This window comes from Anolis carolinensis, chromosome 1, assembly GCF_035594765.1.
Source record: "Anolis carolinensis isolate JA03-04 chromosome 1, rAnoCar3.1.pri, whole genome shotgun sequence".
Taxonomy (NCBI): domain Eukaryota; kingdom Metazoa; phylum Chordata; class Lepidosauria; order Squamata; family Dactyloidae; genus Anolis; species Anolis carolinensis.
The window spans coordinates 196846434-196871083 of NC_085841.1; the positions used below are offsets into that span (position 1 = coordinate 196846434).

At 43.2% G+C, this 24650-nt stretch overlaps 1 long non-coding RNA gene across 3 annotated transcripts in view; it reads right to left on the reverse strand.

Annotated features, from left to right (window-relative positions):
- LOC103280023 (uncharacterized) overlaps positions 1-24650 on the reverse strand; it is a 1071411-nt gene that overhangs the window by 327589 nt on the left and 719172 nt on the right. The gene's annotated exons all lie outside the window — the stretch shown is intronic.

The window sequence follows — 24650 nt, forward strand, 5'->3', positions numbered from 1 at the left end:
GGCCGGCAGAATGTTGGCTCGGGCAGTGGCGCAGGCTGGAGAGCAGCTGCAATGAATCACTGCAATGAATCACTCTGACCAGGAGGTCATGAGTTCGAGGCCCGCTCGGAGCCATGTTTGTCTTGTCTTTGTTCTATGTTAAAAGACATTGAATGTTTGCCTATATGTGTAATGTGATCCGCCCTGAGTGAGAAGGGCGGAATATAAATGCTGTAAATAAATAAATAAATAAATAAATACTTGAAAATGTTGGATAATAAGGAGGCATTAAGGAAAAGCCTATTAAACATCAAATTACGTTATGAATTTACAAATTAAGCACCAAAACATCATGTTTTACAATAAACCGACAGAAAAGGCAGTTCAATACACAGTAACGTTATGTAGTAATTACTATATTTATGAATTTAGCACCAAAATATCGCAATGTATTGAAAACATTGACTACAAAAACATTGACTACTAAAAGGCAGACTGTGTTGGATAACACAGAACATTGGATAAGTGGAGGTTGGATAAGCAAGACTCTACTGTATCTCTGTATAAGTATTAGGTTGTTCTGTAACTATAACTATTTCTATTATAACACTGATTAAACAATGCTCGTAATATACACAGTTCAATTAATTAACGTTTTAATATCATGGGCAAAATACATATAGACATAAATTGTTCAATCATGAAAAAATCCATAATAAACATTAAGCTTTGAGTTAGTATTCACCTGATTGTTTCTTGTCTGGAATTCCCCTGTTTTCTGAGTGTTGTTCTTTATTTACTGTCCTGATTTTAGAGTTTTCTAAATACTGCTAGCCAGTATTTAAATGCAGCAATGCCCAAACATGAATCAAGGAACATGAAAGGCACTAATTCAGCCAGAGAAGTCAGCCATAGCAAAGCACTTGATGAACCAGCCTGGACCCAGCATATTATTTGAGAACTCAGAAATGCTGGACCACTCTAACAACTATCATGTCAGACTACATAGAGAAGCCATTGAAATCCACAAGCATGTGGACAATTTCAACAGAAAGGAGGAAACCATGAAAACGAACAAAATCTGGCTACCAGTATGAAAAAAAACTCTAAAATCAGGACAGGAAATAAATAGCAACACTCTGAAAACAGGGGAGTTCCAAACATGAAACAGTCAGGGCCAGGTAACTCCTCCCAACAAAGGACCCCCCCCCCCCCCAGGCAGGAAGAAGCCAGACTTTGAAACTGCAAGGCCATTCAGTGCTAATCAAGCTGGCCAATCGCAACATTCACACCTGCCTTTCTCCCACCCTGGACCTTCCACAGATATATAAACCCCACTTGCCTAGTTTCCAACAGACCTCACTACCTCTGAGGACGTCTGTCATAGATGTGGGCTAAATGTCAGGAGAGAATGCTTCTGGAACATGGCCATACAGCTCAGAAAACTCACAGCAACCCAGTGATTCTGGCCATGAAAGCCTGCGACAGCACATCTTCTATACTATTATATCCTTATGTTTTGCTTTCCTTTTCTTCCCACACTACTTAGGTAAAGGTAAAGGTTTTCCCCTGACATTAAGTCTAGTTGTGTCCAACTCTGGGGGGTTGGTGCTCATCTCCATTCCTAAGGCGAAGAGCCGGCACTTTCCGTAGACACCTCCAAGGTCATGTGGCCGGCATGACTGCATAGAGCACGATTACCTTCCTGCTGGAGCAGTACCTATTGATCTACTCACATTTGCATGTTTTTGAATTAGGTTAGAAGAGGATGGAGTTAACAGGCGCTCCCTCCACTCCCCAGATTCAAACCTGCAACCTTTCGGTCTGCAGGTTCAGAAGCTCAGAGCTTTAACACGCTGCTACAGTGCTATCATGCTATTATTCCACTTCAGCTGCTATGACAACGTTGAATGGAGTGCGGGGATTTCTGGGATTAGACTGCTCACCCAGAGGGCACTTTGAAGTCTTAGTATGCAATAAATACCAGAAAAAATACATAGGATGCAACCATAGCCATTAAAGTGGAATAATAGCACTATAATGGTGTAATTAATATGATCCCAATCCAAGTCGTGCCAGGGTGTTTCCCAACCAGGGGTTGGTAACAGTGAAATTTCAGATGTTGGACTGTAGCTTCCAGCAATCCTCGAGGATAAGATGGTCCAGTATAATAGGATTTGCTATCCAAAGATAGTGGACCTCTGCTATTTCCAACAGACCTCTGAATAAAACTCTGAGAAAGCTTACCAGAGATGCAGGGGAAACATCCGGAGAGAAAGCTACTGGAACATGGCCATACAGCCTGAAAAACTTACAGCAACCTAGTGATTCCGGCCATGAAAGCCTTCCACAACACATAGCCAATGATAGTTTCCTACCTGTATTCCTGACTAGGTCGAATTGAGGGCCGGTAGGTAATCCTTTCTATTTATGCACCATCATCTTGTGGTTGCATCTGGATGCTGCATACATGCAGACATGTCTGTTTATTTATTTTGAGGTCCAAGACTGAAAAAGGGTGGGTTTTTTTTTAAATTGAAAACTGACCAGTATTTTAAGTTGGGCAATAAAGGGTATATGTGCCAAGTTTGATCCACATCCATCAAGACATGTACCGGTGGGAGCCCTTGAGGGATGTACAAACATACACAATACTTTCACTTTTATAGAGAGAGATTTTATAGAGACACATAAATTGGCATAAAACTGCATATACTAATGTCTATGTTCAGATGTAGCATTAGAAGGCATTATTATGAGATATTATAAACAGAATTGAAATATGATGAGGAACACTGACAAAGGCCCCTTCTACACTGCCATATAATCTAGATTATCAAATCCATATTATTTGTTTTGAACTGGATTATATGACTACACTGCCATATAGTCCAATTCAAAGTACACAATCTGGATTTTATATGACAGTGTAGAAGGGGTCTACATGAAAATCTTGTAGCACCTGTGAGACTTTTGTTCAATGAGTTTTCCGATGTTCCCAGGTCTGACTTTTTTAGGTCAGGCCCAAAAGAATGTGAGAATAAACTAACTGGACACAATTAAACACCACCTTGTAAATAACTCTTAATATCTCTAACAATTTGATTAGGAAGTCCGTGGACAATCCAATTCTGATAGATTGTGGGTCCCAAACTAAGGCATGTGGGCCGTGTGTGGCCCTCCAAGGTAATTTACCTGACCTTTTAACTTTAGACTTGGGGTTGCCCTAAGTCTGAAACGACTTGAAGGCACACAACAACAGCCATCCTAATTAACTTGACTATCTCACCAGCCAAAATCAGGCCCACACTTTCCATTAAATACTGGTAAATATATGTTGGTTAAAATTGTTCATTTTAAATATTGTATTGTCTTTTCATGTGGGGTTTTTTTTACACTACAAATAAGATATGTGCAGCGTCCATTATGCCTACTACCTTTTCTCATTGAATCTAGACTGGACTTTGTTTAGTAACACCTGTAGATGAAATTATGGTACTCAGTCAGCAGAATTTGCTGGATTTCTTTAGCGGGTCTGTAGATAGTTTGTAGGTTGTGTTTCTTCATCAGCTTCCCTATGCAGTCAGTGGTTCCCTTGATGTATGGTGTGAACACTTTTCCTCCGGATGGATCTTTGTCTTGACTCTCATGGCTTGTTCTTGGCCTTGCAGCTCTTCTGATGCCTGTGATGAAATATCTATTGGCCTGTAGAGCTCAGTTTAGGTGGTTTAGTTCACTTTGGAGGAGGTGAGGTTCACAGATTCTTTTTGCCAGGCCTTTGATTGTGTGTGTGTGTGTTTTTTTTTACTTGGGTGATGGCAAGCATTATAGGACCATCTAGTAAAGTTATAGAACCACCTTCAAAAAGAGGGGAAGAAAAAGAACAATTTCTTTAGGTTTCTTTATTTCTTGTGTTTTCAGCTTTGGTCAGAAATGCTGCTTACAAAAGCTACTCTGTGCTGAGAGTGAAGGATATTGTCACCAGTGAAGCATTTTGAAGTGACAAATGCTTCCGTGGGGCTTTTTCAAACTATACAGTTAACGTGTGGTATTCCCCTTTAACTGATGTTGTGCTTCAACTGCTGACATAACTTCCATTCCATCCAGTGGAATCCTGAGGTTTGAAGTTTGCTCAGGCGGACTCAGGCTCTCTGCCTCAGGGATTGCTTCCAGGCAGGACCTTTTGGAATGACATTTCTTTTAAAAAAAAAATCTAAAAATATTAATATTACTCTCATGAAATAGGCTATTTTAGTAAAACAGCTGCTATGCATTTGGTATGAATTTTATCTCTCATTTAAAAACATATTGAAATATTTCACTGTGGAAGAACATCCTAAGGATACCGACTTTTTTGAAGTAAATTCCACTTGATGGTAGTATTCACTCCTACTTTTATGGCACCTTTTTTGTTCCTGGAAAGTCAGCACCCCAGTTATTATCTCTTAACCATTGAAACCTGTTGCATCCATTTCACTCAAATCTTTGACATGTTTGAAATGGTCAAAACAGGAGAACCAATCAGTATGGATGTGATCATTCACTTGCATGGGATTACAAACAGAGATCTGTGTAAAACTAAGGCGTAATTCAAATCTTGGTGAAAAAGATGGGTCAGATTTAATCCATTTCCCCCTTTGTCCTGCTCATACCTTGAGAGTGAGATTTTGCTATTTTTAATTACAAAATTGTTTTTAAACATTCAAAACATTTTCTTTCCCCATTCAAATTACATCTGTCGATTTTCATTCCTTCCTCTTTCATTTGCATTCATCTGTTAATGGCAGGGATGAAACTCTTCAGCAGAGAAACCTTTTCCTGTATTTTTAGAATGATGTTTGTTGTATTCAATTGGGTAAATCTGTTTTCATGTTCCCATTTTTGAAGTATTTATGATTGGTATGGGATCTTTATTCTGATGAATAGTCATTTAGAGGTGTTTTAAATACAGTATGTGCATTTCATATCACTTTTTCCTGTTTTGTCTTATATGAACTGTTGTTTTTCCCAAAGGTTCCTTGCTAAAACCATAAGCTTAAGCAATAGAAAATAGAAGACGGTGCTATGTTTTTCTGCCCTCTGGGAGACAGAGAGAGAGAGAGAGGAAGGAAGGCAGCCATCCAGAAGGTCAGACAGACAGACAGACACAGCACAAGCACCATCTTGTCCCTTCAGCAGTAGCTCTCCAACCTCCCTCTCTGACCAGCTGCCATACTGGTGGCCAGTCAGTAAATGGCTGAGAAGGCAGTCAGAGAGGCCTCCAATTGTCATCACATCCCTGCCTTTGCGTTGGAACCTCTTTCTGTGAAGATTGTGTGTTGGTCTCTGTGCACCGTTCCCCACAAATAAAACAAATTCAGGCAGAGGATTTGAAACAGAACTCATCCCTCCGTCTCTTCTGTGAGCAAAGTTCTGACCACAGTCTCCTTGGATCTCTGGACTCTTTGAGCACTCAGCAGCAACTCCTGGCATTTATGTGGAGCCTCACCACATAGGACTTCACCAGGAGACGATAGCTTCAAAATGAAATCAGAGCTCCTTGGTCACCCTTTGTTCCTTAGCATTGGTTCCTACATGTGAGTCAAATGCCGCATGAGTTCGTTCTCGAAGTCCTTTTTGTTCACTGGTCTTTGCATTTTCTTCTCTGGTTCATTGAAAAGCTTATATTGGAAAAGGAAAGAATTTAGAGTAGGGATGAGAATTGGGGAGGCCTCTGCAGGTTCCAGAGACTGCCATCAAAAGACACATTGTCCAAAGTTCATAGCTCTTTGGGCTGTGCTCTTCTCATAGCATCTGTGTCCAGTTACCCCACATGGGATGTTCTGAGCTGATGGGCCAGCTTCTCTTCTACATTTCAGGCACATATGCTGATGAAGCTGTCTTGTGTCATGTGATGTCTTTCTTATCATTGTCCTCAGGTGGCAAGCCTCACAAGCGTCAATAGTGTATGGCCAAGATTTCAGAGGGTTTTTTTAAAGTAAAATTTTATTGTTAGAATATCATTGATCATATCACGTGTCTTCTCTCTCTCTCTTTCTCTGCCAGTGCTCTTCCAGGGCCAAGCAGCGATTTCAACCATGGTCTCCAGAGTTATGGTTCAAATCAATTCACTACTCAGGAAAGACCGAACATGAGAAAAATGTGAAGAAGAATATGGAGTCGATTTCATGTTTCAAAATGTCTTCACCTCATTCTGCAAACATTAATACATTAGCCAATGCAACTGTATGCGTTTAGTCGAAACCTAGATATTCTTAATGCACTTACTAGAAGAATATAGTATTATGGGTTCACCATTTTATCTAAAATCTGAAATCCAAAATGCTCCACAATTAAAAAAATTAAAATCAGCTTGGGATGTGCTAAGAAAACAAGCACATATTTTGGCAAAGATTTCATTGAGAAAGTCTTGTGCTAATAGGTCTTTTGGAAAATGCAGAAGGACATGTTATTGGTTTTAAAGACTTGAAATCTATATCCCAGGAAGTTTAAACAGATCATGTTAGTACAAGATATCTCTTTGGGCTGTGCTCTTCTCATAGCATCTATGTCCAGTTACCCCAAATGGGATGATCTGAGCTGATGGGCCAGCTTCTCTTCTACTTTTCAGGCAGGTTCACTGAGGAAGCTGTCTTGTGTCATGTGATGTCTTTCTTATCATTATCCTCAGGTGACAAGCCTCACATGCGTCAAAGGTGGATGGCCAAGATTTCAGCCAGAGTTTCAGCCTCATCGCTCCCAGCTGGAAACACACCGGCTTCAACCCCCTTGGCTGTGATCTCTTTTGCAAAGGCTCCCAGAGAAAGGTGGATTTGCAGAAGCAGCAGGGGCCAACATGACCTGAAGTGAGAGCCACATGGAATCGGAGGAAATCAAGAGAAAGACTGTGTCAAGGGATTTTCTCTGCTTCCTGACGTTTGATTAACTACTGGCTATATTTTGACCGCACAGGGAATCACAGCCTGTTGGCCAGCCTTTTGACAGAACTCAACCCAAACAGTCTTGAGATAAAAGCAGAAGGCCATGGTTGAAGGAAGGCAGGATGAACCCTCTTCTCTTTTCCTCTTTTTAAAGTACTTTCCAGCAGTTTGAAATCCCAAAGACTATGTATGGAAAAGCTTCTTGGTTCCTTCAAACTAGAAACTCCTCCTTCCTTCCTTTCCCCAGTTAGGATCCTTTTTCTGGAAAAGGTTTATAAGGATGTGAGTACACCCTGAGACCTCCATCCTTCTCCTTCCCCACCCCTCCCTTTCCCCTCCCCTCCCTCCTCCCTTTCCCTCCGATCCTCTCCTCTACCCTCCCCCGCTCCCTCTCCCATCCTTCCTTCCTCCCTTCCCCCTCCCCTCCCCTCCCTCCTCCCCCCTTCCCTCCTCCTCCCCTCCCTTCCCTTCCCCTGCCCTCCCTCCTCCTCTCCCCCTCCCTTCCCCTCCCCTCCCTCCTCTCCCCTTCCCTCCCCTCCCCTCCTTCTTCCCTCCTCCTTCCCTCCCCCTCCCTTCCCCTTCCCTCCCCCTCCCCCCTCCCCTCCGTCCCCTTTCTTCATGGAAAAATAAGACATCCCCTGAAAATAAGACCTAGAGCATCTTTGGGAGCAAAAATTAATATAAGACACTGTCTTATTTTCGGGGAAACACGGTAGGACTTCACCAGGAGAAGATGGCACGTAGCTTCAAAATGAAATCGGAGCTTCTTGCTCACCCCTTGTTCCTCAGCAGTTGTTCCTACATGTGAGTCAAATGCAGCATGATACACAATTTCTTCCAGCAGTCCTTCTTGTCAACCGTCTTCTCTTTTCTTCTTTATTAAATACTTCCCAGCAGTTTGAAATCCCAAAGTCTATGTATGGAAACGTTTCCTGGTTCCTGTAGACTAGAAAGTCTCTTCAGTTCCCCTTCCTCTCCCTCTCCCACTCCCCTCCCCTTCACTCTTTTCCCCCTCCCCATTTGTCTTCCCGTCCCCTCCCCTCCCCTTTCCCTTCTCTCCCCCCCTCATTTCACCCTCCCCCTGCCATCCCTTCCCCTCTGCTCCTCTCCCCATGGCTTAAACCCAGAAGACCTGAGCTGAACCATTTGGTACAGAACTATATGCCTTGCCCAGATGTGGAAAGTAGCTCATCTTTTCCAGAGAATCATCCTGCCACACCTTCCTTCCTTAAACTACAGGAAAAGGAGATTCCACCTGAACATCAGGAAGAACTTCCTCACTGTGAGGGCTGTTCGACAGTGGAACTCTCTCCCCCGGGCTGTGGTGGAGGCTCCTTCTTTGGAGGCTTTAAAGCAGAGGCTGGATGGCCATCTGTCAGGGGTGCTTTGAATGCGATTTCCTTCTTCTTGGCAGGGGGTTGGACTGGATGGCCCATGAGGTCTCTTCCAACTCTACTATTCTATGATTCTATGATTCTATATACTTTCAGCCTTCTGTAGTCATATAACAAGTAGTGAAATATCCAGTGTACTTCTGATACCCTGGTTTATATATCTGGGAGATTTGTTCTGAAATAAAACTGCCTGGAAGGACTCAGGACTTTGTGAGTTTGAGTATGGATTTTCCTTAAGTCTTTGCATATCTCATGGGGAGGAGGGAATAATAAAGACTGTAAATTACTTTATTTACTTTTGCTGTGTGTTCTTATGTACACCTTGTTATATGTTTTACCATTTGTTCTTATTGAAAATATGATTTTAATGAATAAAGTATAGAATATTCACATGAGTACTATTTATTTTACACTTTTTCAATGAGCCCGTGGAGTTGTTGTGTCGGTTCAGGTCCACCCTATTTGAAGACTTTGGCAGGGATCCCATCAGGTCCGTTGGCTTTGCTATTTTTTTGTTGCTTGGTGTAACTCAGTAGGTTTGTGTATTCCTAAACTGCGCTGATACATGCTGTTGTAAGAAGCCAAAGCAGATCTTGGTAAATCTGGAAATGAACATTCCTTTTAAGTGTGAGCAGCAAAATGATCCTTGAGAAATGGGTATGAGCAGACCGGCTGCACATCCTAATATATTTTTTGCAATTCCAGCAGTCAAGTTAAAGGGTGTCAGTTGTGGTACTTCAGCTATTCACTGACTGTGAGAAAGTGAGGCCCAAAAAGCGACCACCTGCAGCTGAGTGAAGGAGAAATAAGAGGTGCATCCATACTGCAGAATTAATTTACTTTGATGCCTTTTCAATTGCAATGGCTCAATGCTATGGAAGAGGCTAAAGACCTTGTGAAACGATGACTCTCATGATTCCATAGCACTGAGCCATGACAAAGTGATGTCAAACTGAATCAATTTTATATTGTAGATGCAATTCTAATCTCCTAATCTCCCAATGCTGTAGTCCAGTACTGAAACCACTACACCACACTGGGCCTGGTGTTTCACCACATTACAAGCTACAAATGCTGGTATCTCACAACTCCTAGGATTTCATATTACTGAGCCATGGCAGTTAAAGTAGTGTCACGCCACATTCATTCTACAGAGTGTAGATGCATCCAAGAATATGCTTCTTCCCCTCACATCTGAAATGAACACTATCTCACCTTGGTCTGTGAACGTATGATGGCTTCCTTACACCCATCACAATATACAAGAGATAGATTTGGTGAAGGGTGATGCTGATATGTAAAAACCCTAACAATTCTTGTGTAATGTGTCTCTATGTTGCAATCAAAGTTTCTATTCTGAATTTGTTTTTCCATTGACCAATTAAATTTAATGTATTTGTCTTCACTGGGTGACCACTAGGACTGTGCTGGCATTTGGACTCACAGGTAAAGTAGATAAAGGTTTTCCCCTGACATTAAGTCTAGTTGTTTCCGACTCTGGGAGTTGGCGCTCATCCCCATTTCTAAGCCGAAGAGCCAGCATTGTCCATAGACACTTCCAAGGCCATGTGGTTGGCATGACTGCATGGAGTGTTGTTACCTTCCTGTCGGAGCAGTACCTATTGATCTACTCACATTTGCCTGTTTTCAAATTACTAGGTTGGCAGAAGCTGGGGATAACAGCAGGAGCTCGCCCTGCTCCCAGGATTCAAACTGCCAACCTTTCAGACAGCAAGTTCAGCAGCTCAGCAGTTTAACACGCTGCACCACTGGGGGCTCCTGGTACACACAACTATAATATTATTTAAAATGTCTTGGGCTCCACTGAGCGATGAATCATTGAACAAAGGAAACAAAGGACCTTCATAAATTTACTTAAGATGGCAGCAGTGTGCATTATATGTGTTTATATGTGTCTTATCCTGTCAAATGTTTTCTGTTCCTTTCCAATTTCCATTGAAGTACCTAGATGCATTTCCAGTAATTTTAATTTTACGAGACTACTCAAAAGAGGAAGTGGTGAAAGTGACTAGAGATTACGCAGTCAAAAATAGAATCCAAATCCATTGTTATATCATTATCAAAAGCATTCCTCTTGAGAAAAGGCTAGAAGCATGTTATTTAGGAGGTTTTTATTCATTTATTGCTATGCAGTCTTGTTTAGCCCCTCCCTGCTTTCCTTTTGAGAAGGAGGCCATCAAGTGGGCTTGATCTTGTCAAGTTAAAGAGTCTCCTGTCTGCAGGCATAGAGCCTAACTTGGCCACTGGCACCATTTGGAATGGCCCGGGGGGCAGCTGAAAAACCAATTCAGCCTCTGAGAAAAGCACCCATTTCCTCTAAGGACCTTATCAGACGCATCCTCTCATCGAGGTCCATCTTCTGCCAGCCCACATCCTTTCCCCATCGATGTCCATCTTCCCCCCACTTGCTCCCGTTTGTAAAGAAGCAAGTTCTTCTAGTAAAAAGGAAAGATCTACGTATTAAAATGCCTTGCAAAATGTTTAACCTTCAAAAATCCATTATTACATTTTGGAACTAGAGAAAAACAATTGCTGAAACAATTTCACTATCATCATATAGTGAAATATGTTAGTGCCAGACTGCTCAACGCCAAAGAAAAATATAAAACGGCATGCAATGTGCTGAGTAAAACATTCGTCTTGCTGTTTTTCTTCAGATGACATGCAGCCCAGTGCATTGTTGAGGCTCAAGTGTACAAAAGTGCTTATCTAATGCTATTATAAACAGATTGTTACTGGCATAAGGGAAAAAATAGCTTTTCCTAGGTAGGCTCAGCCTTCATTGTCAGTTTCCTTCAGCAATATCTGGAAAGGATCTGATAAGATTACGCAGCTTTCCTTGGGTCACAGGGCACTGTTTTCTCCTTCACTTGAGCAGCCGACAGTAAAGCTAGACATATGTTATCATCATCACATAGGAAACTGTGTGCTGGCTTATATTCAACAGAACACAAATACAGGAAGAGAGTCAGGTTGACTAAAACCTAATGTGCCGTCCGCCGGACAATAAAAAACTATAAAACTGAAACGTGCTGTCCTTTATCCGGGCGAACTGCAAATCCCTATAAGCTGTCCTATAGATATTGAACGACTGAGTCTGGATAACTTCAAAAAAGGATGTTTATTCATACAAGGTTGTAAACCTGGCACAGATCTTAAAGTTGCAGAAAATGAAACAAATTTCTATAGGTTTTAGTCACAGAATTATCCCTGGTTCCAGAAGGCAAAAGTGATTATAAAACCACTATACCCTAATCACGCTGCCTATATTAGAAGGAGAAACTCTTTCCTTCCCTATCTTTACAGCAAAGATTAGTTCTAGAAGCGATGGAATAACTCTGCTCCTCTAACTAGATTTCCTATTCCAGATCAATATAATTCAATACTTATCTAATTTGGATAGGCTTAGATTGGCCTGGTTTTGAGGATGATTTGTCCCAGTTAGCTTTGCACAGCTCCAGCACGTTGGAAGACTATAGCCAGAATGAAGCTCCAAAATGGAGACTAGACCCTGGTAAAAAGGGCGGTCCTAAGATGTTGCACTCTTTGACCAATCACTGCAAAGAAAACTGCAGCCAGCTCTTGCAGATTCCAAGCCACTTTTCCTAGGCTTTTGCAGCCAGAGGCTCAAACAAAATGTAAAGGAGGGAAAGCAAACAAACGACCAATAGGTAAGGCAAACCATCGTCCTGGGGGACGGAACACTCCCCGCTAAATTCCCAGGATGTGGGAATTTACCAATCAAAAACATACAAACACCTTTGTATACACAACAATACAACAGTATAAAACTTTAAACATCTCCAATAAGCAACACGAGGTCACTAATTGGTCTGTCCAGGACAGACATTTTGTCCTTACTATGAGTCTTTACTTGAACTTTTCTAACCTTACCGTCAGGGCAAGGAAAGGTCTTTAGTATAATGCCCATAGGCCAGGCATAGCGGGGCAAGTCTTTGTCCTTTGGCAACACAAGGTTTCCCACCTTGGCATTGTCCTTTGGGGTTTGCCAGAGTCTTCTGGTTGGAAGCTGGCTTAAGTATTCGGCCTTCCACCTCTTCCAGAAGTGGTTGGCTAAGGTCTGCACATGCAAAATTGGTGCCACAGTCCGACCAAATTAACTTAATCGGCCCTCTGAGGGCTACAAACTTTTTCAAGGCATTTATGAATGATGAAGTGTCCATTCCCTCTGCAACCTCTATATGGACAGCTCGTACTGACAAACAAGTAAACAAAACCGCACATCTTTTGTTATTTACAACACCACCCCTGGTTTTCCTAGTGACAACCTCCCAAGGACCAAACACATCGATTCCCACATGGGAAAAGGGGGGGTCTGTCAAAGTCCTGTCCTGAGGTAACTCAGCCATCAGCTGACTCTGAGTCGCCGACATTTGACACACTTAAAAATAACACTGCTGACCAAACTTTTAGCATTTACCACCCACAGGCCTTCATTTCTAAGGGTCGCCTCAGTCAGAGTTCTACCTTGATGATGGATTTTCTCATGGTAGTGACGAACCAACAACAAAGCAATATGGCTATTGGGGGGTACAATGATAGGGTTCTTTATACACACTTTGAGTTTAGCCTTAGCTAACCTCTCACCCACTCTTAAAATGCCCTCTTTATCCAGAAATGGGTTCAGCTCACACAAGAAACTCCGGCTGGGGGTGTTAAGCCCTTGTTCTAACCTGGCTGTTTCTTGACTAAACTCATGCCTCTGAACTGACCTGAGTATTACTCCCTTAGCCTTTAGCATGTCCTGAACTTGCAAAGGCTGACTATCTTTGCAGACTAAGCGATGTATGAGCCTAGCAACTGCTCTCTGAAGACTGTGCCACTCTGAAAAATGCTCAAAGCGGTGTAGTTCCAGGTAAGATCTTTGGCCTGTCTTGATTGCAGTGGTGGTCTTGCAGGCTGTTATTTCTGGAACAGACTCTGGTAATTCTATGCTTTCCGAAGGTGAAAAGACCAACGGGAAGTAGACATCCGCTAAACATCGGGGACCCATCAACCAACTGGATCTTAAAACTCGTTGAGCTGATGCTCCTCTAGAAGCGATGTCGGCTGGGTTGTCATTTGTGGCAACATGATGCCACTGGCTAGGTGTGGAGCTAGATAGAATGTTGTTAATTCTATTTGCTACGTACACTTTGAATCTTTTGGTTGTGTTGTTGATGTAACCAAGCACAACTGTACTGTCCGTGTGGAAATGGACATCTTGAAACAAGTCTCTTATCTCTTGCTGGATGATGCGCCAGAGCTGGACAGCAAGAACTGCTACACACAATTCCAGCCGGGGTATTGAAGTTCCCATAGGAGCTATTTTAGCCTTTGCCATGATGAATCCTGCGTGACAAAAAACTCTGTCCCTTTGTCGCATGTATGCCACAGCTGCTATAGCTTGCTCAGAAGCGTCACAGAAGATGTGAAGTTCTGTGGTGGGTTCTATCATCGCCTTGCAGGGAACAAATTGTCTGGGAACTGTGATGGTTTCCAGTCCTTCAGCTTGAGAAGTCCAATTTGCCCAAGCTGCTTTCACCGATGGGGTCAGCTCTTGATCCCATCCTATCTTCTTCAGTGACCAGAGTCTTTTTTCTGTCACATGCCTATTGTTTGGCAAAGTGGGTTTTTCTGCTTTAAAAGGCAGAGGGGCTATCCAATTTCCCTCGGGACTCCGGGAAACTTGAGAGTTCATGATCTCTAAAAACCTCTGTTCATCTTTGGAAAGCGCTGTAGTTTCATCCCTTTCGGAGACCTCAAAGATGGAAGAATACTCTGGTGTTATTGCTTGGCAGTAGACTGAGATATGACTTAGGCAACTGCGCACAAGTGTAGGACGTCCACCTTTAAGCACCTGTGCTTGATTGGAGTCCAACGACGATGGTGGGTGCATCTTGTTTATGCACACTGGGCCTATGACTGTCCAGCCTAATGGCAATTGTTGTGCGATAGGTGCACCTGGAGGTCCTTTAACTTGGTCGTTCACACAGAACAAGCTCGGGCAGTCCGAGCCAAGCAAAAGGGCAATGTCCACATCTGGCCGAAAGGCTGGTATAGCATTCTTTAACCGTCGCAAATGTGGATGAGCCTCCACAACTTCTCTAGTTACAATTTGTTTTTTGTTCCGAGGGATGGAGGAACACTCAATCAGGTCTGGCAACTTGAACTGTCTCTTCTGGTCGCAAGAGGAGACAACAAAGCCAGATGCTATGCGACCCTGCAACTTCTTTTTTCCTGCACACGTAGTCATAGTGTAGTCGACCATCTTGGTTTTAAGGTCAAACATGCGGAAGAACTCTGGAGTAGCCAGGGAGGCGTCGCTCTGTGAATCCAGGGCCACATAGAGTCTCTTTCTAAGCCAAGGGCTCTTGGCTGGATATACATCCGCTAGGCAGATAGGATGACAAACTCTGTACTGGTGCGAGTCAGAACACAGCTCTGTACAGGCGACTGCTGAAACTTCCACCTGCATCTCTGGTGCGGCTGGCTTGTCGGTGTCTTCGACTGCTGACTTTTCTTTTGGTGAAGCGTTCTCTTTGGGGTGGGAGATGATATTGGAGTTGTGCATTGCGGTGCAATGCTTGAGGCTGTTGCATTTCTCACACTTGATGTTTTCTTTGCAGTTGGATGCAAAGTGTGGAGTTGCTCCGCAGCATCTAAAGCAGATTCCCTGCTTTTGAACTAGCTGTTGCCTTTCTTTGTATGTCTTTCTACTAAACTCCCTGCAGTTGGCCAAGCTGTGAGGCTTTTGGTGAATAGGGCAAAGCAACTCTTTTACCTCCGACCTGGGTTCATCAGTCTTGTGTTGAGTTTCGACTGCCTTTACGCTGACAGGTCTATTGGCCTCTCTAGATGGTTTCTTGTCCACTTTAGGTGCCTTCTCTGGCTGGGTCCCTTGGTATAAGGTGGGGAGGCCCGTCTGTGGATCATTCCTTTCTCTGGCTGCCCTGGTGATGAACTGGACCAAATGAGAAAATGGAGGGTATGCCTGGGAGTGGGCCTCCTTGTAGTTGAAGACCTCCTGTCCCCAGCGTTCTTGCAAAGTGAAGGGCAGCTTGGTCAAGATCTGCCTCTGGGATAGGTGCTGATCGAGGCACTTCAAACCGGGCAGTTCTGGATTCTCCTTGGCCGACTCTAATTCCGCAAGGAGATCGCTGAGGTCCCACAAGAGTTTGAAGTCTTTGAGTTTTAAAGCTGGGAACCTTTGGAGCTTGTCCATAAGAGATGCTTCAATCTCTGTGCTGGCCCCATACCTCTGCTGCAACCTGGCCCAGGCCTTTTCCAGGGCTTTGTCGGGATCGGCTACGTGGGCTGCGTAGATCTTCTTAACTTGTGAGGATGAGGCTGGGCCCAACCATGCAGCCAGAAGAGTCAGTTCTTCCTCAGGCAATAACTTTAAGTCTCTGATTGCTCTCTGGAAGGTGGCCTTCCAGAGAAGAAATTCCTCAGGCTTGTCCGAAAACTTTTCGACACCCTTGTCCTTAAGATCTCTTCTGGGGCTTCTGATGATGGAGACAAGCTGGGACTCTGGCGTCGAAGGGAACAATTGAGGAGTTTGCTGTTGTGGAGTGGACTCCCACCGTGTACCTTGCGTCAACCTTTGGCCTCTTGGAGGGATGACATCGACCACTGACGAATCGATGGTTCCCTGTGCAGCTGTCTGTAGGGGCCAACTAGCACTCGGCCTTGAGGCCCTGATTGACTGACCTAGGGTTTTAGCAGGAGGCACAGGTAGCTCGAGCAAGGGTGAGCTCCCCGCTATGACGCTCTGCTCTGCAGGAAATTCAAAAGTGACTTTGGGGCCCTGCTCTGGGTAAGGAGAGAAGTCTCCCTGTTCCTCATCCGAAAACTGGCTGTTCATGCTGCCAAGGTGCGCAAACACTTTGGCAGAAGGATCCTGTATTGGTAACTGGCTTACATTTTCTTCTGTGAGTGGCTCAATTAGGGCCTTGGCCAAAGTCTCAGCCCTTACCCTTTTGGCTGCGGCATCCATCTTTATTCTAAGCATCTCTATACGAGCCTGTTCTATTTGCATTTCGCTTTGTCTACGGGCCTGTTCTATTTGCAGTCGTTGCTCTTCTTCTTTGAAGGGAAGGGTGAGATCAGCTGCCTTAGCATCAGCCTCCGCCCCCGCTACCTTGCTCTTTAGCTCCAGACGTGCAGCCTCCTTAATGTGCAAGGCAGCTAGGGAAGAGATGGCACTCCCAGCAGCAGAAGACTTGCTAGAGTGGCTGTGTTTAGACGATGCACGCTCCCTTAGTTTAGATACCTGGCTAGAGCGGTTGGACTTAAGACTAAGTGCCACAGCAGGTGATTTTAAAAGATTGGTCTCATGGCTGCATAAGGAAGACTGATTTCCTTTTGGCTCAGACCTTAGATTAACAGGTGGAGAACTAAATTCCAAGGCATCTAGAATTGCCCTCACCTTATTTTCTTTCTCATGAGTGTCAGCTAAGACACTCACTATTTCTAACTCTGAATCCTTGGCGTTAATGCGCTCGAGGACCTGGACTATCTTAGACACCAAACCCCTCCAGAGACCGAAGGTCTCTTCAAGGTCTGTCTGTAATATGGATGGCACCCTTGTAATACCCAAGCTCTCAATTCTGTCCATCAATGTTACAATTCGCTCCCATGCCGAACCTAACCTCACATGGAGGAGCTCCTTTTCATCTATTAGATGGGCTAGCATCTTGGCTGAAGGGTGCTTTATCCTTTGGGGCCTTTCATTCCTACTTTCAGCCTCAGAAGGAGGTATACCATCTGTATCGTCTTGAAATTGCATAGACATTATGTATTCTTAATAGCAAGTAAATTTACAACAAAAGCAAATACAACATATAATACAATGCACAACACTTAACCATAGCAATATATATCACTAAGTAACTATACTTTACAAAGATTGTGACCTTTGGCGCCAGATTTTAGTGGGCAAGCTGCAAAATGCCAACTGACAGCAACTTGCCACTTGATACCTCCCTTGCCCGAGTGACGTAAACTGCCAAAATGGCGACTTCGCCAAATTTTCAAGCACCTCGTGCTCTGCGGCTCGAGGCCTGCCGCCGAAGGAGCACCGAGGCTGGCTTTGGAAAGGAGGAGAGAAGAGACGCCTCCTCCCCGCTGTGAAGGGAGGTCACCACCGCAGGACGATGAAACAGGTCACCACCGCAGGACGATGAAGCAGGTCACCACCGCAGGACGATGAGGCAGGTCACCACCGCAGGACGATGAGGCAGGTCACCACCGCAGGACGATGAGGCAGGTCACCACCGCAGGACGATGAGGCAGGTCACCACCGCAGGACGATGAGGCAGGTCACCACCGCAGGACGATGAGGCAGGTCACCACCGCAGGACGATGAGGCAGGTCACCACCGCCAGGCGATGAGGCAGGTCACCACCGCAGGACGATGAGGCAGGTCACCACCGCCGGACCATGAGGCAGGTCACCACCGCAGGACGATGAGGCAGGTCGAAGCCGGCCGAGTGCTCCGGCCGAACTCGCAGCAGCGTTGCCAGGCCTGTCCAGGTTCTAGCCTGGTTCTGGTGGGCTTCACGCCTCAGAGCCAGCCAAAGAACTGTCGCTGGTGCTCCGCGGCTCGAGGTCTACCGCCGAGGGAGCCCTGGACGTTGCTGGGAACTGCACAGCCTGTGCAAACCCAGAAAGCCACTGGGCTACGTGCGCACACGCGAGCCAAATAGCAAGGAAATAGAGCCCCACTATTTGACTCCTTCAGGTCTGAGAGCGGGCTCCACTGCCTCAGACGCTGGTAGAGTCTTTAGGTATGCAGACTGAGCTCAGGCGGAAAAGCCGCAGCCTATACTAAAACTTCCTAAACTATAGAAAACTATAAGCCGTGCAAGCTAGCTCAAGCGGAAAAACCGCTGATCTACCTCAAAACTGTGCCGTCCGCCGGACAATAAAAAACTATAAAACTGAAACGTGCTGTCCTTTATCCGGGCGAACTGCAAATCCCTATAAGCTGTCCTATAGATATTGAACGACTGAGTCTGGATAACTTCAAAAAAGGATGTTTATTCATACAAGGTTGTAAACCTGGCACAGATCTTAAAGTTGCAGAAAATGAAACAAATTTCTATAGGTTTTAGTCACAGAATTATCCCTGGTTCCAGAAGGCAAAAGTGATTATAAAACCACTATATCCTAATCACGCTGCCTATATTAGAAGGAGAAACTCTTTCCTTCCCTATCTTTACAGCAAAGATTAGTTCTAGAAGCGATGGAATAACTCTGCTCCTCTAACTAGATTTCCTATTCCAGATCAATATAATTCAATACTTATCTAATTTGGATAGGCTTAGATTGGCCTGGTTTTGAGGATGATTTGTCCCAGTTAGCTTTGCACAGCTCCAGCACGTTGGAAGACTATAGCCAGAATGAAGCTCCAAAATGGAGACTAGACCCTGGTAAAAAGGGCGGTCCTAAGATGTTGCACTCTTTGACCAATCACTGCAAAGAAAACTGCAGCCAGCTCTTGCAGATTCCAAGCCACTTTTCCTAGGCTTTTGCAGCCAGAGGCTCAAACAAAATGTAAAGGAGGGAAAGCAAACAAACGACCAATAGGTAAGGCAAACCATCGTCCTGGGGGACGGAACACCTAAGGACAATTTGATGGAATATATTCAGTTAATAACACAGTCTTGTGAACCTTGACAGCTAGAGTACCAGTCTATGTACTTTTGGTGCTGGTTCATGAGGATAGTCTCAAGGAATTTGACTACTGAGGGAAAGGAGAAGTGCAACCGCATTGTTACATGTCCTGCCCCAAAGATCCAAAGAAGTCGTGGGAAGGCATCCTGGTCTTTTTATCATTCCAGTCCATCACTGGACCTCTTAAATGTTCACACAGTGGCATCACTATGGAGTGTGGAGGGTTTGGGCTTCAGGTAACTTCAGCAGTGATAACAACCATGGGGTTGGGAGAGAGGTGGCCAACGTTAAGTAATGCTGAACAGCTATCTTTGTTCCCTGGCTTGTTGGGCCAGAGCTCTGTCCTTGCCCTCTCAATTGGGCTTCTTCACAGCAATTCAACTTATTTTTGCTCCTCTCTTTTGCATGTGATCAAATGGATGCCTCCCTAACCACCCCCTTCCCACATATTTGAGAAGATTTGAAAAATGTGATGATGATAATATGTGTGTGAATGTATGTACATATGTATATACACACACATCACACATGTACACACACGCACATACACATGGATAGACAGGCAGACAGATGGATAAGATAAGTTATCCCACTCTGATACCCTGTTTCCCCTAAAATAAGACATCCTCAGAAAATAAGACCTAGTAGAGGTATTGCTGAATTGCTAAATATAAGGCTTCCCCCGAAAGTAAGACCTAGCTAAGTTTTTGTTTGGAAGCATGCCCGCCAAACAGAACACCAGAGCATGTAGGGTCGGTAAATGTACGTACGTACCATAGAGTGTTGTACATGGAAATAATGATAGTAACAAGAAATTCTTGATAGGATTCACAGTTTGTCTGGTTATGCTGGTTTGTGATGATAACTACTGCACAGTATATAATGTTCATTTTTTGTTCAATAATAAATGTGAATTCTTCTTCATGGAAAAATAAGACATCCCCTGAAAATAAGACCTAGTGCATCTTTGGGAGCAAAACTTAATATAAGACACTGTCTTATTTTCAGGGAAACACGGTATCTTCAAATAGAGAGTGAGATACAAATTATTTAATCAGTGAAATCAATAAGAGGTGAGAAAATGTGATCCTCTAGATTGCACACATCAAACAAAAGACCACAGGCCAAATCCAGCCTGTGACATCATTTAATGTCTCCCACAAGAATTTCAATTCCAGGGCAACATGTTTACATTTCTACAGTCTTGCAATTACAAATGGCCCTTTGAAGGCAACCATACTGAAGGCTCAGTACTCTTCAACATCTTTATTAATGACTAGGATGAAGGTTTAGAGGACATGCTTATCAAGTTTGCAGATGACACCAAATCCAGAGGGATAGTTAATACTCCAGAGGACAGGATCAGAATTCAAAATAACCTTAACAGATTAGGGAGCTGGGCCAAAATAAACAAAATGACAACAGCCCATGTGAGAAAGATCTGGAAGTCTTTGTGGACAACAAGTTGAACATGAGGCAATAGTGTGATGCAGCAGCTTAAAAAAGCCAATGGGATTTTGGACTGCATCTAAAGGAGTATATTGTCTAGATAAGGGAAGATGTGGTACCTCTCTATTTTGCTTTGGTTAGACCTCACCTGGAATACTGTGTCTAATTCTGGGAACCACAGTTCAAAAGAGATATTGACAAGCTGGAAGGTATCTAGAGAAGAGCAACTAAAATGATCAAAAGTCTGGAGACCATGCCCTATGAGGAGTGTCTTAAAGAACTGGGTATGTTTAGCCTGCAGAAGAGAAGGTTGAACAGAGACATGACATCACATAAATATGTGAAAGGGTGTTATAAGGAAGAGGGAGTAGGCTTGTTTTTTGCTGCCCTGGAAACTAGGACTCAGAACAATGGGTTCAAATTACAGGAGAGAAGATTCCACCTGAACATTAGGAAGAACTTCCTGACTGTAATAGCTGTTCAGCAGTGGAATTCTCTGCCTCAGAGTGTGGAGGCTTTTAAACAGAGGTTGGATGGCTATCTGTCAGGGATACTTTGATAGTGCTTTTCCTGCATGGCAGAATGGAGCTTGACTACATAGCCTATGTGGTCTCTTCCAAGCCTATGATTCTATTATTGTATGAGTCTATGGTAATGCTGATATGGCCCTCATTGAAAATGAGTTTTGATATTGTTGGACCTCAATTTCCAGTATTTCTCACCACTGGCCATGCTAGATAGAAATGCTGAAAGTTGCAGTCCAACATCATTTGAAGAGCTCCATGACTCTCACCCTTATTCTATGTAACTGTTTGCATTCACATTGGGATTACTCTAGAACATTTTCATGAAATTGTGAGTGTAATTGCTCAATTCAGAGGATAAAATAATTGGGATGATGATGACAATGTACAAGAAAAATCCTGTTAGTTTTTCATCTCCTGCCCTGTTGAAATCAGTTTGTGGATGTTAAAAGTTGGGTTTTCCATTATTTGGAAGGTGCTTCAACAAACTCAAAGATAGATGAATTCCTAAGAGCTCAACTAATCTTCTTAGCTCAGAGCGTTGGTTCAAAGATTTTTAGTCTGATAATTCACAGGAGTCTTCTATTCCCGTTCACTCAGCTAAACCCCAAAATAATGGATTTACTGCTGTTCTTTGCAGTGTTTTGCCTCAGTGATCCCATTACTTTTTATTTTTCTTGTTGAATGTAGTGAATGTTATCAGGAACTAGTCTGTTAGAGCAAGGAAGTTTGTGTTTATATCTGACACAACAAATATGGGAAACCTTCCACTTGGAAAAGATTGTGATACATTCATTAAACATACTCTGATTTGTTTCTGGTTGCTGTTCTTGTTCAGGCAATTTCTCGTGCAAAATGATTGTGGGGTTTTCTTGGCAAGATTTGTACAGAGAGTGTTTGCCACTGCCTTTCTCTGAGGCTAAGACAGTGTGACTTATTCTGTGAAGAAAATACTATATTCCACTTCTTCAAAGGCTTAACAAATGAGCTGTCAGAATTTAAAGCACATCCGAAGTCTTACCCCTTCCAGTCAATTTGTAAGCATGTATTTTAAATTTACATTCTGTTACTACTGTAATAATTTTACCTGCATCCGTCTCACACATACACACACACAAATATGCAATTTCTTACAATAAATGCAGTTTCTATGGCAATGAATAACTCTTTGCAATACATTGAACAACAATGCAAATTATGAAAAACTGTTCTGTTTGCCTTTAACGTATGAAAGCTTCACATCTTCAGTTTTGTTTTCTGTATTTTGCTGCAGTGACAGGCGGTGAATTTCATATTCAATGGACGGTGAATCTATTCAAGTTCAAACTTCACCCTATAAATGGGTTCAGCATTTTAGACATTTCTTTTAAAGTTTGGGTTAAAACCCAGAAATGAAGATGAGCACCAACCCCCAGAGTCGGACATGACTGGACTTAACCTTTACCTATCTGTGATAATGCACCTTTGACACCGTACCTCTATTTAATAGAACAATTGCACTGCTTCACTAATTCATGGTCTTGTGAGCATATTTCTGCAAATCGATGTAGTATCACCTTCCTGCACTATTGCTATTCCTTAATTTATTGTTAAATGTATTATTTTAGTCAATTCAGCATTTAAAAAAACATACAAATCTATATAATAAAAACCAGCTTGAGAGGAGCAAAGGGGACCCCCTGATGTCATGTTAGCATGCCAAGATACAATGGAAGGGATCCATCACACAAAGATAGGTGACGGGAACATTGCATGATTGGGAACTATTGCTAGGTTTTACCCATTAATAGCTTAGAAACAGGAGAATTATGGAGGGGAGGGGAGGCAAAGCAGTAGAGAGATGCACATGTGAAAAGACCCACATCATGTAAAAAGACCTACCACAAAAAGTGATGGTCCAGCTGCAAAACTTATTTGTTTGCTTCATGTGATAAAGTCCTGAGATGCAGCTCAGGTGGCTCTATTTTAAAGAACGTATGATAGAAACAGGGGCCCCTGGTGGCACAGTGCGTTAAAGCGCTGAGCTGCTGAACTTGCGGACTGACAGGTGCCAGGTTCAAATCCCAGGAGCGGAATGAGCGCCCGTTGTTAGCCCCAGCTCCTGCCAACCTAGCAGTTTGAAAACATGCAAATGTGAATAGATCAATAGGTACCGCTCTGGCGGGAAGGTAATGGCGATCCATGCAGTCATGCCGGCCACATGACCTTGCAGGTGTCTACGGACAACGCCAGCTCTTTGGCTTACAAATGGAGATGAGCACCAACCCCCAGAGTTGGACACGACTGGATTTAACATCAGGGGAAAACCTTTACCTTTACCTTTACCTTATGATAGAAACCTCTCATGAATTTCTGAAAAAGATGCACAATATCTTGCACAGCTATAACTATTCAAAGGAAATGTAACAGAGATGCCAATGATTTTTTTTAGTCCCCCTTCTTTCCAGCTCTGTTACCGCCTTTTTAATACCACAGTTGAATACAGAAGGAAAAGATACGTGGGAATCTGTTTATCTTCTTTCAATTCACCAAGGCACGTGGTGACAGAATTACTTCTTATTTAGGAATATCCTGGAAGATGCAAAGGTCTGGGATGGGTGAGTGAGCATAGGCTCAAAGAAATTATCAATTCTCCGTGCTCAGTTTTTTTTTTTTTTTTTCCGTTTCAGGAGCAACCGGAGTTGCTTCTGGAGTGAGAGAATTGGCCGTCTGCAAGGACATTGCCCAGGGGATGCCCGGGTGTTTTGATGTTTTACCATCCTTGTGGGAGGCTTCTCTCATGTCCCCGCATGGAGCTGGAGCTGATAGAGGGAGCTCATCCGCGCTCTCCCCGGTTGGGATTCGAACCTGGCAGCTTTCAGGTCAGCAACCCAACCTTCAAGCCACGAGGCTTTTATCCCCTAGGCCACCGGGGCTCAGTTAAGCATTGAAAAGGAAATGGAAAGCATCTTCACTTACATATAATCCGTCACAAGAGGGAGTCAAAGATCTTTGCAATGTGCAGATGGTAAAGGAGATGCACTCCTATTTAGACTAAATATACAAAGTCCCAACAAATCTGGATGCTGCTCACAGTAAAAAAAACAGGGAGCCTAGAAGTAATGTTCAGAAAAATAATTAAATGTGGAATTTAGTCTAAAATATGATGTTGAATTTGTCATGTTGAGAAACTGCCACTGTTTTCCTGACTGTTCTCTGTCCAGGCAGGCCCTCAGCAATTATCTGCCTGTTATGGTTCATGTTTTTAAAATTGACTGTTTAAAGACACACATCTGGGTTTTAATATTTTATGGCTTATCTATTTTTAATGTGATATTTATACATTGTTTTCATTGGTGTTTTTATAGTCTAATTACTTATTTTTATTTTTATATGAAGAATTTATTGTGCTTTTATTATGTTTTAATGCACCCTTTTAAATTATGTTGGAAGCCACCTTGCATCCCAGCCCTGGGAGAAAAGCAAGATATCAATCATCCATTCAGAATATAGTATTTTGACTAGAATCTTCTGGTCTCTTTTTCTTACTCCGGTGCATATACTGTATATACTCGAGTATAAGCCGACCCGAATATAAGCAGAGGCACCTAATTTTACCACAAAAAAAAACATTGACTCCAGTATAAGCCGAGGGTAGTAAATTTCAGAAATAAAAACAGATACCAATAAAATTACATTAATTG